Raw genomic sequence first — 15,608 nt, 5'->3', positions numbered from 1 at the left:
TGAACTCACTTATTCCTGACTCCATGCCTGGTATTCTATCTACTGTACCATTTTGATGCCTCACAATTCCTTGAAATATAAAGGTAGGGTATAGGCCCATGGATTTTTATAAGACCCACAAAATACTTTCTTATGGTGTACATTGTGAAAGCTATTTAGTATTTTGTAATACTGAAACAGTTTATTTCTAATATGTAAATATTAATAGGTACATAATACCTAAACAAAAATATCTTTGAGGAAGATTTAATAATTCATGAGGGTAAAGAAGTTCTGAGGTCAAAACTTTTTTTTTTTTTTTTTTTTTTTTTTGAGGCTGGGGTTAAATGACTTGCCCAGGGTCACACAACTAGGAAGTGTTAAGTGTCTGAGATCATATTTGAACTTGGGTCCTCCTGAATTCAAGGCTGGTGCTCTATCCACTGTGCCACCTAGCTGCCCCCCTGAGGTCAAAACTTTTGAGATTACTGACCAAGGGAATGTCTTCATGAAAAAACTCCCTCTGTCAAAGTAAGTTATGAATGTAATTTCTCCATGTCATTCCTAGATCACTTAGAAGTTAAATGATTCAATTAGAGTCACATTACCAGTATGTGGGACTTAAATCAAGGCTTCCTGTATTTGAGGCAAGACTCTCTACTGAATGTGTTGCCTTTTCTCTTGAGATATATATCAATAAATAGAACCCTGTTTATCTGCCTTCTCATCAGAAACCTCAGACAAGGCATAAAAAAGGGAGATGTATGTTAAATGTACTCATAAGCCATTGCAATGGAAGATGTCCACCGTAAAATTCAAATTGAAAAGAAATTCATTATTAATAGTGATGCTTCTATTTACTGGTGAGATTGTTCTTGGTGATTCTAGCCCAAAATATTAAAGAACCTATTGTAAGAGATCCATAGCTAGCATCATTATGTATATAGGAAAGATCAAGATGATGAAAAAATATTTCTCAGATTATGAAGATAGATAGTGATTTGTATCCAGAGTTGAAGAAGAAAAGGAAATTGAACTAGATTACCTTTGGAAAATTACAAAGTACCTTGGAGGCCACCAATATTCCCCAGATAACTAAAGCTCCCTTTTAAAATAAATATTCCATCAATATCACTGTTGGGCAGTAAGACATAGAATATCACATTCTCTGAAAACCTAAAAGGTGAGGAAATAGAAATTTCCCCTCAGCAAAAAGACAATGGAGAGATTTATGGAAAATATGCTACTACATATAAAATTAAGGGGAATTTAAATAAGTACAGGAATAATAGATGACAAAAATCAATGATAGGAAGAAAGGATAGATCGGTCTTGTGGAAAGAATATCTTCAAGATCAGGAGAAGCAGTGAAGGCTTGACATGGTAGCATGACAGGTAGACATGTACTGGCAAACTGAAATGATGAATATAGAAAAGAGCCACAGAGAAGTTGTAATTTGCATCACTAGAGGGAACCACTAAATTAATGAAATCACAAATCTATCTGTAGTGAATTAGTTTTAGGGAAGAAAAAATAGTAAGATTTTTTTACATGAACTAACTGCTGTTTATAAGTATAAAAATTAAGATTCTCAATATTAATTTTGAATTATGCAAGAAATGTAGATAATTTTTCATATTCTTTGATCCAACCATCCTAACATATCTCAAAGAAATCAATGAAAGAATCAAAAGTTCAACATACTTCAATATTAATGGCAGTAGTTTCTTGTGGTAACAAAGCAAATAAAAACAAACAAAAAAGCTGGAAGCAAAGTGGGTACTTACCAATTTGAAAATGGCTGGAAAAATTGCAGAACATGAATGGAGTAGCATATTATTATGGAGTTAAAAATGATGATCATGAGGAAGTCTATAAGAACATAATAAGATATAAGAATATATGAGATGTGAAAAAAGCAGAACACTTCTCCCTCCTAATGTACAGATAGACCATGACAATTTAAATGAAAAACAATTCTGAGAAACTGAAATTATATTAATAGTCTTAGAAAAGACTACTCAGACAAAAGATGGAAACTTTAACCTGAAAATGTCATTATCATATGTGTTTATAGTACTAAGCATTTGTGTTCTACTATTTTTATTTGTTATAAGGGAAGGTTTAATTTCATCATACTTGGGGAAAAGATAGCAAGATGAGAAAATTTCTAAAAATTGTGTTATACATTTAAAAAAAAACAACATTAATTAAACTTAGTAATGACGGGGAAAGGACAAAAGGAGGAGTTAGGGAAAAAAGGAAGGGATAGTGAAAGGTAAAAAGAAAAATAAGAGAAGAAAGAATGTGAAAAAGGAAAGAAAATTGATAACCCTAACATTGGTGCAAATTACAAAGTTATTCATGTTCTTGTACCTTCTGTGATTCAAATGCATGTTCCTTAGAAACTCTCTTCAGGGGAGCTAACCAAAGTGTTAAAGATCACTCAATGTCTGTTTCTATTTTTTAGTTATTATTAATATATAGCATGTAATGCAATTAACATTTATTTTTTCATAAGCCAATATTATTTTCAATCTTTTAAAAATATTTTAATTTTAGTATGAATATTATGAAGCAAGTATAATTTGAACATTAAAATTTCTCAAATGATCTCCAAAAAAGAGTTTTGGGTTTTTGGGGGGTTTTTGGGGAGGGGGCATTTTTAAGTCAAAGTTTCTTAAACTGTGGTTTGCGTTCCCATATGTGGCTGCTAAATGTGAGAGTTGAAAAAAATTTTGAAAGAGTAAAAGGCATCAAATATTCTTTCTGTCAAGATTTAACTCCTTTTGTAAAAATAAACATGCAGATCCATCTCATTACTATGCAAATTTCCTTTTGTCTTTAATAAATGGCAAAATTATGCATATACAAAAAACTGTTGTAAAATAAATTTATTTATGATTTATTATCAGTAAATGTGTGTTTTGTATCCTATTTTATATATCTATAAACCTGGGATCTTATAAAAATTTCTCAAGTGAAAAGTAATTACTAGTAGCAAAAAGTTTTAAAAGCCTTGGTTTAAGGTAAGTGAATTTCCATGTTTGATTATGCTTCTCTGTAATTTGGTACCTTATACAATTCAGATATTTAGAGCTGGTATAGCATTTAGAGCTCATATAACATAATACCTATCCATTTTATAGATGAGTAAACCAAAGTCTAAAGAGGTGGAATAAGTTGCTTGAAATTATAGGAGTAACAAGTGTCAAAGCTGTGATTCAAACTCATCTTCTGTAGGAAAGAAAATTTCCTTTCTGAGCATATTACAAAAGATCATCTGATAAAAATATGTATTTGCTCTAGATATTTTGGAGAGAGACTATCATTTGATTACTTAATCACCTACTTTAATTATATAATTTTTTTATGGTCCATAAAGTTGGCAAATTGGGTACATTTTCAATGGTTTCAAAAACTTAATTTAGCCTGAGCTGAGCTATTGATGACTGGAAGGCTTTGCAACTTTCTGCAAATCTGTCTAACAGAGTCAACATAGCTTCTTAGAGTATGACAGGTAATGTTCATGATAACAAGCCACAGGTATTTTTAGCAAATGTATCTAGGAGATGGAATGAACAGGGTTTTGTGGAGGAGCAAAAGTGAGGAGAGGGCAGGAATAATGCTATAAAGTAGATTCTTCCAACTCAGCAAACTTTTGGTTGTCATCCATTCAATAGCAGAAATGAAAATAAGGGCTACACAATGTTAAAACTGATACAATTCTCTCATTAGAAAATCTCTAACATTTCTTAAACTCTTAAATCAATCAACAACCATTTATTAATCACTTACTACATCCCTGACACTGAGAATATAGATCACTAAATAAAACAATGTCTACACAGAAGGAGTCTACACAGAAGGAGTTTACACAAAAATGGGAGAGGAAACATATTATTCTGCATATTATATATACATATGTATATATTTTAAATAAATGCAAAGATAACAAAATGCATATAATGTAAATATAAGATACTTGAGAAGCAGGCACCAACTATTGAGAAAATTACAGAAAACCTAACATAAGTGCTAGTACTTGGCTTGTGTCTTGAAGGAAGATATGAATTCTATGAAGTGGTAAAGACACTGAAATGAGAGATGAAGTATCATGAAGAGAACAGGGGGAAAAAAAAAAGCCAATTTGCCTATATTGTAGGGACAAGGGAAGGAATACTGTCCAAAGAGATAGATTGCTATTGCCTTCAAAATTAAAGTGACTTTATATTTGATTATACAGGCACAAGGTTGCCACTGAAGTTGAGTAAGGGATTGATGTAGTCAAACTGGTTCTTAAAGAAAATAACTTTGCCCACAGTAAAAAAAAAAGATATGCAGAAATAGATAATGTAATGAATTGTAGAGGGATGAGAGATACCCTAAGAGTGATGGGGTTTCCAGGTCAGTGTTGCAGCAGTCCCAATTTCCAGGCCATGTTTTTAGCAAAAAATGAGTTTATTACACTGAGAAACAACTACCCATCAGGCTAGTCCCAGATAGGAATTAGCAAAGGTTTGGGTACACAGCCTTAATTATTATTTAGGTTTCTATGACCCAGGGCTAGGGAGAGATCTCCAGAAGAATTGAGGAACTAATCATTAATGGGTAGTAATTATGCCCCAGGCCAAGATATCCAGATGAATTGTAGATGGGAATTATTGTGGGAGTTTCCCCAGAGAATCAAGTGGGAGGGTGGAGATGCTCCCAAAGATCTGGAAGGGTTGAGATTTAAGGTTTTTCCAAGTCAGGTCTATGCACTATCCCTGCATAGATCAGGGGGACACAGTTCCCATTGTATCAAACCCAACCTAGAAGCAATTGCAGCAATGCCTTGGCAACACATAATTTTTGAAGTAATGTTATGCCACAGTGCCTTATGCCAACAGTGTCCTTTTAATGTCCTGACCCAATTTCCCTAATTGTCCTACCTCAAGTTACTGTGCCTCAGGCTATAACTCTTCCCTCTTAATCAATAGACTGTTTAATAGAATAAAATAGGATAGAATAAATAGAAAAGAAAAGATATCATTAGAATATCTGGGGCCTCTCTCCATCCCAATTAATTAGACTATCAGGAGCCTCTCCCCATCTCTAGTACCTCCCCCATTATGTCATCCCCATTCCAGGTGCCTCCCCCCATTAAGTCATCATTTTTGTTATCCTATCTTTGTATCCAACATTGGCTGCTGAATTATCATTCAGCCCTGGGACCAAACCATGGATCCATCTGGTCCCAGAAAAATCTCTCCCTTTCAAATAAAATATTAAAAACTCTAATCTCTATCTTGCCTCAGTTTCTCCAGCATTACAATATAATTCTACTTAGAGTATAAATGACTACCTGTAGCCAAGGTATTTGAGAATAGCTACAAAATTCAACTAAATTATTTTGAAATATCTCTTGGATATTAGAAAAACTGAATAACTGGGGCAGCTAGATGGCACAGTGAATAGAGCACTGGCCCTAGAGTTAGGAGGACCTGAGATCAAATAATTCTTCAGACACTTAATATTTTCTAGCTGTGACCCTTGGCAAGTCACTTAACCCCAACTGCCTTGCAAAAAAAAATTAAACTAAATTAAAAAAAAAGAAAAGAAAAGAAAAGAAAAACTGAACAATTGACTGAAATTTGTGGTTTTCATCAAAATATTTAATACTGTGTAAAGATAATTTGTTTCTTTATTATTTTAATGTTTGTTACCACTAACATAAGGACTCAAGGCTCATATTACTAGTGTTTTCACACTTGTCATTTATCAACATTGCATGTCTTCAACTTAAGACTAGTAGAAATAAACAATGAAAAATATTAAGTACTCAAATGAACTCTGCATTTTGCTTTTTTTTTGACAGTTGGCTCTGAATTATGTAGTAGTTATTGTTGTAGTAATTCACAAATTATCACTTGGCACTTGATGCATATGAATGGGGTTGGGAAGATTTGGGGGAGCTTGGCAATTGTCCTCATGTCAAAGGCATATGAGATTGATCTTTGAGATAATGGTTCATGACATTATCCACAAAATGATCAAAATGTTGAATATCCAGGTAAAGTGTATTTTTCAGGGCAATGTAAGGAAAGGTGTTATCATTGACTCAGCATTGTATCAATTTCACTTAGGTCTTCTCACCTACAAGATTCCAGGGTGTTAGACTTTACAAATAAAGAATATGTAAATAAAATGCTTTGGTTAGCCAGTGTTTGATTAAGTAAATACCTATACTGACAATTTATTATGCACCATTTAGAGAAAATGCCTAATCCATCTTGGCTATCTTTAGTGACAATGAAATACATTAGCCTATTTAAGACTAGAAAGAGCCTTTTGAAATGACTGATAAGTAGATATAGATAGGAAAGCAACTTTCCCAAGAATTTTAATTAATTCCATCAATACATAATAATTGTATCCCCACAGTTGTTAAAAGTCATCCCATGTTATAACTCATCCCAGAGAATATTGTATATCAGGGATCCTCAAACTACGGCCCACGGGCCAGATGAGGCCAGCTGAGGACATTTATGCAGCCCGCTGGGTTATGGCAAAATCAGACTGGAAGTGATATTCAACCTAAACTCTCCTTAGCAAGGTACACTTCTGGCACTGGGCTGAGGCAGCAGAGACAGAGTGTGAAGCGATACCAAGAGTGCATTGTGTGGGGAAGGGAGAGAGATGCAGAAGACAGAGAACTGATGGCCTGCGGCCTTGTAAAGTAATGGAAGCCACCACAACAAACAGGTATGAGGGATGTACAGTGCATGCTGCGCATGTCACGGCCGCTGCAGGGGGAATATATGGGCTGTGTCACGGCCGCTGCAGGGGGAATATATGGGCTGTGTCTGGTGCACGGGTATAGTAACAGTTAGTACTGCAAGTCCCAGCTTGACTTTAGGCTGTGGCTCTGTAGCTATAGTGACTTCATGTCTGGCTGCTGTGGTCATCAGTTTTATCATTGTGTGTATGGAATATTGCTAACATATGTCATCACCTTATAATCACTGGGGGTCTGACCTTAGAGCCCCCCCACTTATCCTGAGTATGAGGGGGTGCAGAGCTGGTGTACTGCTTCATCCTCCTCCAGATTCTTAAGGTCCCATACACTTGTGCAGCTTCAAGTCACATGATGACTTCCCCTGGAAGCCCCAATGTACAATTTGCCACTGAAGCTCATTTTGCACATTCACTATATCGCGCAGTTATATACATATATGCACAAGCTTGCCTGTGATTATGATAAATTACAAGTGCAGCACGTACGATCATGCAGCGCTGGATCATGAGAATTGATCCCAGGATTCAGAGGAAGCCAGGGCATTTGGGAGGGCCGCTTGAGCGGTGACTTGTGTACAGTGAAGGTCTGAAGCAAGAGAGAGAGTGCGGGAAACGGAGGCATCACAGCGCCGAGTCAGCTTGGAGGAAGTTGGGCATTGCAGTCTGTATGTCTCTGTGTGGGCAAAGCTATTGCTGGTATATTGTTTTTGTAGCGCTGTGTGTGTGTGTGTGTGTATATATATATATATATATATACATATATATATATATATATATATACATATATATGTATATATACACATATATGTATATATAGGTATTTTACTAATATTAATTTGGAATCCCTTAGAAATAATGTCAAGAAAAAGAAAAATTGACTTGGAACATAGGATATTCAAAGTACAGTGGACTTTTTCATGCAGTACAAGGAAAGAGCTGTATGTCTGATATGCCAGGATATAGTGTCAAAGAATATAATTTGCGTCAACACTATGAAGATAAATATGATTGGTTGAAGAATTGAGAAAAGATAAAATATTAAAACTGAAAAATACATTGACAACTCAGCAAAATATTCTTGTGAAGCAGAAGCAGCTAAATATTTCATCACTGCGAGCAAGTTTTCAAGTTGCCAAGCTAATAACACACACTGGCAGACCATTCATAGAGAGAGAATTTGTTAAAGAATGCCTTCTTTCTGTTGCCAAAGAAATGTGTACAGAGAAAGTCGATTTATTTAGTACAGTGAGTCTTTCAGGACCTACAATTATGCGGAGGATTGAAGAAATGGGAGACAATCTGCATCAGCATTTGCAAAACTCCACAAAAAAAAAAAAAAAAAAAAAAATTCATATTTTTCCTTGGCAGTCGACGAAAGCAATGATGTTTGTGATTCTGCACAACTTCTAATTTTTATTCATGGGATGAATGATTTATATTGAAGTCATAGAAGAGCTTATTGACTGCAAAGCATCAAAGGAACAACTACAGGAGAGGATATTTATGAAAAGGTTTGCCAAACTATGAATGGTTTGGAGCTGGACTGGGCTAAACTAGCCAGTGTGACAACTGATGGTGCCCCTAGCATGGTGGGGTCTAAGAAAGGAGTAATTGCTTGCATTAACCAAGAGATGGACAAACATAATCATTCTCATCCAATAGCCATACACTGCCTCATCCACTAATAAGCGCTGTGTAGTAAATCACTGAAGTGGGACTGTTATGAAAACTGTGGTATTTTGTGTTAACTTCATTAGAGCTAATGCAATAAATCACAGACAATTTCTGGAATTTCTGTCTGAGCTACATCTTGAGTATGAAGATGATCTATATCACACAGAAGTCTGTTGGCTGAGTCAAGGGAGAGTTTTGAAATGTTTCTATGACTTACTTCCAGAGATTACAACTTTTCTGCTTTCAAAAAACAAAGAAGTACCAGAGCTCAGTGATGCAGAATGGAAATGGCACCTTGCCTTTCTGACAGATGTAACAGAGTTACTCAACAGTTTCAATATGCAACTTCAAGGAAAGGGGAAGCTCATCTATGATATGCAATCATATGTCAAAGCATTTGAAGTAAAATTAGGCCTCCTCATCAAACAAGTGAAGAAGGAAAATGTAAAGGGCTGGAACTGAGCAGATGTATTTAACCTAGATGCAAGGTAATAAAGCGCTTAAAGCTAATCACCAATTGGACAATTCTCTATTAACATGTTTGGAGGATGACCCTATTTAACTATTCTGTGCTGGCTGGATCAGTGGGTATGGACAAAGAAGGGAAAGTGAGGTCAGTGGGTGGAGTAGGAAGAGGAAATTCATTCTCTTGGCAGTGGAGAGAGAGGAAGTGTGAAGATTGTTATATCTAATCCCCTGAGAGGGACCCCAAAGGACCAAGAATAAAGACTTTTGCTTATCTTGACTCCAGCTGATTAGCAGAAAAACAGCTGATTGCATTCCCAAACAAAACATGTGTGGATTCATTGGGAAAATTGCAAAAGGAATTCAAATTTAGATTTAAAGAGCTTCATCTCCATGAACAGGACATACAACTTTTCCTTAACCCATTTTCTGTTGACATTGAAAATGTGGATACAATTTACCAAATGGAACTGGCTGAACTGCAGAATTGAGACTCTGAAAGACGCATTCAAGTCAAGCAGCCTTCATAATTTCTATGCATCTGTCCCCTCTGAGACATATCCTCATCTCAGGAACCATGTGTTCAAAATGGCAACCATCTTTGGCACCACTCATGTCTGTGAACAGACTTTTTCTAGAATGAAACATTTGAAATCTCCAACCAGATCAAGACTAACAGATACACATTTTCATCACTTGTTACGACTAGCAGTGACAAATATGGAACCAGACATTGACCCTCTCATTAGCTAAAAGCAGGCCCATAGTTCCCATTGAAATACTGGTAAGTTTGTTGATTTAACTTTACTTCATTTTAAATATTGTATTTGTTCCCATTTTGTTTCTTCACTTCAAAATAAGATATATGCAGTGTGCATAGGAATTTGTTCATAGTTTTTGTTTTTACTATACTCTGGCCCCAGTCTGAGGGACAACTGGCCCCCTATTTAAAAAGTTTGAGGACCACTGTTGTATACGGTACTTCCAAAACCTGACTAAATCCAAGATTGGGAGGCTATCCTTACAATCTATCCATGAGCCTTTAGTTAATATTTTTATTGTCACCTAGAATTTCCTTTGATGACTTCAGAATTTAACTTCTATTGAGATCTCCACAGGTGTTATTAAAAGAATCACCAGTTCTAATGCATTTTATATATGGAACAAATTTTATTTTATCCCATGGAAAATGCATGATAATGCAAAGGACCAACAGCATATAAAATGGTGTATTGTCAATCCTCAACTTTCAGGGGGGTAATGCTTCTGGAAATCAGTGTGAAAATCTGAAATGTGAATGCTGTTATCTTGGAACCATGAAAAATAACAAAAAAAAAGTGATCTTTTTTAAGAAACTGATAAAAGTGTACTTTTATAGATACAACTTTTTATAACAAAACATTAATTCTGATAATATGAATTTTTTCTCAGTAACCTTGAAATAATCAATAAAATGAAGTACACAAAATAAAATTGGTAACATGCAAAACAGTTTTCTTATTATTTTTTAGAATTCTGTGACCTTTTGTTCTAATGTTTCAATAAAAAAAATTCAGACAATATTGACTTTTCATAATATGTAAAATTTTCAGTACCATAAATACTACACAACAATTAAAATTCTTAAAAGTTAAATATTTTTTATTGAGAATCTTACCTCCATTGAGTCAGATAGCAGTGTGATGGCATTGATTATATACTTTGCTGCTGTAAACCTCTCTAGCTTGACTATCCTCTGATAATCAAGGAAAGTATCACTGTTTCAAAAGATGCAAAGACCAGCTATGACTCAGCATCACCTCTGACACTGTACTTTGGGGCTGATGGATGTTGTTGGAGATAGGGAAAGAAAGACCAGATTGAAATAATCCATTTATGATGTCTGCTTTATGCCCATTTGAAAGCCTTGAGGGTCTCATATTCTGGGAGAATACCAGAGATAAGTTAATGTTTTACCTTGAGGCTGCAATTAATGATGAGATCTACAGCCTTGATGTCTCTAGACAGCTGGTCAATTAGGCTAACAGTGGCTGCAGACATACTGAAGGGCATGGAATTTATCTAACATTTTAATTTTTTTTAAACTAAACTATATCACTGACTTGCACTATACTTTGGGGGTAATATAAACTTTTGCAATACAAAACTTCACTTTTTTGTTTTCCTCATGAATGTGGCAGAGTTGGGAGAGAAGCTATGGATTCTGGGAGGATCCTGGGATTTTGTTTTCTTCCTAGCTTGATTGTGAAACCCTATTAATTAATTTTTTTTCTAGTTCTTTCTTAATCATTATATATGTGGGCCCAAAGGATGAAGAACCCTTATCCTGCAACCCTTAATTGGGTACCATGGAGCTTTCATGTAGACTGGATCTCTCTCTCCCCAGCCTGGTTTTATAAATGGCACCCAAGTTTTCTCTTCCCTACCCCAAGCCCAAGTACAAGAAACTGTGAGGAAGGTGATTAATTATAAAACACAAAATGTACATAATGCAGAAACACTAAAAACAAGGGGAAATGGGGAGAGCTATTTAAAAGAAAATTAATCTCTAAATTATACAGTCCTCTCCTCCCCACCATTGTTTTCCCAATTCCCATAAATGAATATATTTCCTAGGGGGGGTGGGGGGGAGAAAATATGCAATGAATGCACAGAAACTCTTCATTCTATGACAAGGCAAACAAGATCAGTGAACTTAAGCACATTGTTTCCCACTTTGTGCCTCTTTTTTTTTTTTTTTTTTTTTTAAATCTACTGCTCATAGCCATGAATGTATGAGGTTGCCAAACATGAAAATGCAAATAAAGTTATTCATAAAACCCCAGGAATAATCAAAGTTGCTAATATTAATGCTTGCGGAACTCTCTGAATTCCCCTCAACACCACAAATAAAAGACAAAATTGCAAATATTGTCCACAAGACTCATCAAGATTCAATGGAAAGAGTTTGGGCAATGAGATTCATAGTACTGACATCTCAGGGTAAATCATTTACCTTCCTTCCTACTTAATTTCCTCATCAATAAAATGGAAAGGTTGCACTGGATGACCTCTAAACTCTTTTCCAATTCTTGATCCACATATCCCTTACTCATAATCTCATCAAATTCAAGGAAGAACTACCATCCCCCTAGACAGTTTTAAAATAACTTTGATTTGGATCCATAGGCTAAATAAATCAGAGAGAAGTGAATAGGTTTGAGACCAACTAGGAGACAATTGCAATTATCCAAATATGAAGCTGTTCAACCTTCATTTTGTTTTTGAAAGGGACCAATGGCATTTCTTTCTCACTATTTTATCCTCTTGAAATAGGAAAGAATGGGGAAAAAAAAACTATTCAAATAATAAATATGCATAACCAAACTAAATACTCACATTACCTATATGAAAAAAAAAAGTATTTTCAATTTTTTATCTTAAATCTATCATCTCTGTGTGTAACGATGGGTCAATGTTTCATCTTCTGTCCCTTAAATCATGGCTTGCCACTACATTTATCAGAGTTCTTAATCTTTTAAAGTTTTCTTTATATTATTATTTTTATTATAAAATAATTTATATTTTAAAATTTATTTGTTCTTAGTTCTGCTCACATTATTAGACTTTAATTAATACTAATCTTTCTAATTTTCTCTGAAACCATACATTTTGTGATCTCTTAAAGTTTAATTGTATCCCATCATACTCATATACATTATAACTTGTTTAGTCATTTTCTAGATGAGGGCTGAGTAAGATCCCAGGTCTTTGGTAGCAGGGAGTAGTATCAGGAGAGATCCTGAATTTAATAGTCTGAACTACTCCCTGGGGCAAGCAGGGAGAAGCATTGATATGAATATCTATTTAAGTGGACTTTTCTTTTTTTGAAAGTAGGCCTTTTGTTCCTTGTCTAGACAAAATCATTATAAGTTCACAGTTACTAAATCTAATCAGAAGACTTAGTTATGATGCCCCTGAGGTTATTGCTTCTCTATAAAAGAACCTATCTGTATTGAAGAAATTACTTGCTAACTTCATAAATCTTTTGGGGATTAGTCTGCCTATCAATAGTATAATCCCCCACTGAACTCCTTTTCTAGAAATTTAGCCTGCCTTATGTAGTTAAGGGTTCATTATGAAATTGCTATCTTCATCCTTAGTGACATCTTCTCCCTGTTTTTTGTGAATTCTGCTAGGGAATTTAAGCCCTTGTCTTTTCCCTTGTTAATTGCTAAAAATCCTATGAATTTAGCCCACAGTTAGCAACCTAATAAGATCATTGCTTCTTGATTTGGAGATGATCTAAGCCTACAAATTCTTTTGAGACAAGTTGTGATGCTGACCCAAAACCCCAATATACTTTTGGGGTTAATTATCCCTTTCCCCAACATTTGATGGATAATTCCATCACCTCCACAAAGAGAGTCAATACTCTCATCAGTGGTATGCTAATAGTATGCCAAAAAAAAAAAAAAAAAAAAAAAAAAAAAAAAAAGAATGCATAGCATATTTTAATTTTAATCTCATTTATTAACATTTTCTTCATCACTCTCTTACATCTAAACAACTAACAAAACAATAAATCAAATTCTGATTTGTGGTGTTTCATTTTCAGGGTGTAAATACTAACACTGAAAATTTTATCATTAGCTTTTACAAACTAATTCGAGCTGGTTCTGATGAAATTAGTGGCAGTCAGAGAGTTGTTAAAGTCCCCTTTTGGTTTGCGCAGAGGTTCAACATGAAAGAATTCATGAATCCTGAAATATTAATTGGCAAAAATAGAATTTTATTGTTAGATAGGAAGTCAGTTTTGCTAAGAGTCTGACTTCTTTAGTGGCAAAGTCTTATTAGGGAAATGGAGGCTGGCATTGAAAAGAGAATTCTTTCTCAGCCAGCAGGGTTCTAGCCACTATTCCAAAGATGTATAGCAAGCTGCTTTGGACCTTCTTCAAAGAAATGAGTACAAGAAAACCTGCTATATGAGTAGCTCTTGGCAAGAGGCTGGGGTAGCCTGAGCTGATCAGACCAGGATATCCCAACTGAAATTGCTTTGAAGGCTTCCTTAGCCTGAATTTAAATAGAGATACAGCTTGCCCTAGAAATGGTCCAGTTTGATGCCTCCACTTAACTTGTCTGGGGAGATGTCCTTCCCAGGAGGGCCTGAAACTCCAAGATCAAAAAGGAACATGGTTTCTGAGTGATAATTTTAAAGGGAACACAGTTTCACTCCCCCTTCAGTTCCATCACATATCTGATGTTCTAATTTGGTACTATGAAGAAAAGAATTCTATAAATGATTTTGTACATATTTTTTTCAATTTCTTTGGAATATAGACTTATAAGTGGCATTGTTCAGTTAAAAGTAAGTTTAATTGATTTTTGGGATATAGTTTTAAATTGCTCTCCAGAAAGGCTGGGCCAATTCACAACTCTCAAAAATCACTATTTTTCTCAAGTTCCTAATAGAAGATAGATTTTAATGTTGGGATTGAAATTGGAGTTACTCATGGGCCAGTAATAAGTTATAAGATATTATAAGCTCCTCAAAAATGGCTTCAATCAGTGGCATCCAGGAATATACAAAAGCCAAATTTGATGTTGTATATCAAAGGGCTTAGACATGAAAAATGCGATTTAACTCTATTCTTGAGCAAAAGAAGATTATTTTTGGTAAAATTACCACCCTATAAAGGATACAATTCACATTAAAGTCTTCTGGTCACTTTATTTTAATGCATATTATGAAATGGAATTCTCAGTAATATTATGCAAGAATGAAAAAAAAAAATCAGTTACATTTCACTTTGTTTTTCTGATGATACTAAGCATAATTTCCCAACACCCCATCTTGCTACATCAAGGGTCACGTTAGGCAATTTATCCTATGAAACAACAAGGACTACCCCAAAGTAGCAAAGTATTAACAAACAAACCAACAAACAAAAAGAGCTCTTTCTTAGACTCATATAGGTAATTTTGAGAGTTAAGAAGTATATGTGAAAACACTTTGAAAAGCACAGTCCTGAAGCAGGAGTTATATATCCAAAGCTGGAAATCACCCTTGACATCATCTAATGCATCTCTATTTTATAAAGAAAACTAAGAGTCAAGAGATAACTCTTTTTATGCCTTAATTGATTTATTCAATCTTTGGAAAATTTGTTAATTTTCTTTTGTCTTTTTCAGTGCCATATAAGATAGAGGGAAATAAATGAAATAATAGGCATAAGAAATTTCAAATTTTATTAGGGAAAAAAAAGAAAATAAATTGTAGGAATGAATGGGAAGCCCATCATTCTTCATTCAGCATGCATCACAAGGCATGAGCATGTGCAAGTTAACAACTATTAATCACTTATTACACTCCAGTCATTCTGTCAGAGATTGGGTATATAAAGACAAAAGAAAATTATCATAGAGGACCCTGACCTCAAAGAATTTACCTTCTTATAAGAAATGTGGTGGGGAACAAGAAGAACAACTTGTGTACAGATAAGTAAAAATGAGGAAATGAAAAATAATCTTGTAGGGGAGAGAATATTAGGAATTAATGGGCTAAGCAAAGATGGGAAGGCACAAAGCTGATAATGAAAGATTGAGAGTTCTTTGAACAAAAGGAGAGCAGACTGTGAGATTGTACAATCTGTGCATGGAGGGCTACCTATGCAAAAGCACTGTATAGGACATGGATGTGGTATGTATCCAACCAATATCCCACCATTAA

General features: G+C 34.8%; 1 long non-coding RNA gene across 6 annotated transcripts in view; it reads right to left on the bottom strand.

Moving 5' to 3' along the window:
- LOC141551119 (uncharacterized) overlaps window positions 1-15,608 on the bottom strand; it is a 1,110,497-nt gene that overhangs the window by 1,041,712 nt on the left and 53,177 nt on the right. For all 6 annotated transcript variants that reach the window (XR_012484789.1, XR_012484788.1, XR_012484784.1 and 3 more), the window contains exon 2: window positions 1,768-1,852. This is a non-coding gene — a long non-coding RNA (uncharacterized LOC141551119). The remainder of the gene's footprint in view (window positions 1-1,767; window positions 1,853-15,608) is intronic.

The sequence above is a fragment of the Sminthopsis crassicaudata genome, chromosome 1, assembly GCF_048593235.1.
Source record: "Sminthopsis crassicaudata isolate SCR6 chromosome 1, ASM4859323v1, whole genome shotgun sequence".
In the NCBI taxonomy this organism is placed as follows: Eukaryota; Metazoa; Chordata; class Mammalia; order Dasyuromorphia; family Dasyuridae; genus Sminthopsis; species Sminthopsis crassicaudata.
Note: the sequence above shows the minus strand (reverse complement) of the source record. Positions and strands in the feature narration are given on the sequence as shown.